Source organism: Galeopterus variegatus, unplaced genomic scaffold, assembly GCF_000696425.1.
Source record: "Galeopterus variegatus unplaced genomic scaffold, G_variegatus-3.0.2 Scaffold1767, whole genome shotgun sequence".
Lineage (NCBI taxonomy): Eukaryota > Metazoa > Chordata > Mammalia > Dermoptera > Cynocephalidae > Galeopterus > Galeopterus variegatus.
Window position 1 is genome coordinate 18,162 of NW_007727878.1, and position 1,651 is coordinate 19,812.

Here is a 1,651-nt window from a genome sequence, read left to right on the forward strand (position 1 = left end):
TGAGAGTGTCTGGATAATATCCATTTTATTTTAAATACATGAACATTCTCCAAAATGTGAGGACAGTTTTTTTTGCTTTCACCTTGCAACTTGATTTTTTCCAATAAATCCCTGAATGAATGACTGAATGGTAACAGAAGGTAAAAAATGAACCAGAACAAGAAAACATAAAGCAGAGTGGACATTGTAAAGGATTTGGGTTAACGTCTCTCCCGTCCTTATTTTCAATGGGGGAGCTTGATTTCTGCTTCCCTGAGAGCATGGAAGGAGAGCGGCGTCCCTCAGCTGCCACCACTGCCCTGCCTCCCACCACCTTGCAGGTGTGCTCTCCGCACCCTGTCTGGGGCCGGCCCTCCTGCTTGTGCCACTGTCCCCGGCTGCCCTCGCCTAGTCGAGAGCGTGGCTGCAGCGGCTCTCTCCCATGTCTCCCGTGCATTAGTTTCTTGCTCTCCGCCATGTCCTTCTCACCAGCAAACACAACAGGTTGTCTTTGAAAAGTGGAACGTTCTCTGGCTCCCACGTGACCTGTGAAGTTTCGCCTCATTTCATTGCACTCCCTGGCAGCAGCAGTTCTGGATGAAATCATCTGTAGCCAGTGTGTCCACATCCTCCTCTCCCATTCGCTCTCAGACCCACTCTGTTCAGGCTTTCACTCCCACCTCTCAACTGACGTTGCTCTAGTCAAGGCCAGCAGTGACCTTTATGTTGCTAAATCTAAGGTCCTTTCTTGTCCCTCATCCCAGCTGATTTATCGCAACAGGTGGCACTGCGGGCCACTTCCTCCCGCGTGACACATTTCTTTTCCTGGTGTCCTGTATACCACCCTCCTAGTTTCCTCCTCCCTAGCAGGTCACTCGTCTTTCATTTTGGCTGACTTCCTCCTTTACTCCCTGATCTCTTACTATTTGAATGTCTCATGGCACGGCTCTTAATATTTTTTTTTCTTTTTTCTGTCTGCACTCACTCCACTGATAATCTCATCCAGTTTCATGGTTTTAAATACCATGTATATGGTGATAACCCGAAAATTTATATGTCCAGCCCACACCTCTCTCTCAAATCCAGAGTTCAAATATCCAACTACTCATTCAACCTCCCCACTTGGTCGTCTAATAGAGATGTTGCGCTTCATGTGTCCAAAACTGAACTCCTGGCGTCCTTGTGCACCAGGCCCGTTCCCTCTGCAGCCTTGCCCGTCTCAGTTGACCACAACCCCATACTTCCAGTGGCTCAGGCCAAAACCCTTGGGGTCATTCTTCATTTCTCTTTCCCTCTCAGCATTAGGCCGTCGCATTGGCTCTGCTGTCACTTACTCCTCTGTCACCACCCTGGTCTGACCTCCCCCTCCCCCATCCTCTCTGCATAACCGCAGTAGCCTCCTGAGAAGGCTCTCTGCTTCTCTCCTAGCCCTTTACAGCAGCCAAAGTGATCCATTTAAAACTATGTCAGAGCAAGCACATCAACTTTTGACTCAAAACCCTGCAATGGCTAGCTGTCATACTCAAAGAAAAACCCAGAGTCCTTACGATGGCCAACGGAGACTTACTTATCTGGGCTCATTACTCCCCCCGTGTCATTTCCTCCTCCCTCATTTCTCTCCAGCCTCTGTGCTCTTCTCGTGATGTACCAACAATGCTCCTGCCCTAGGGCC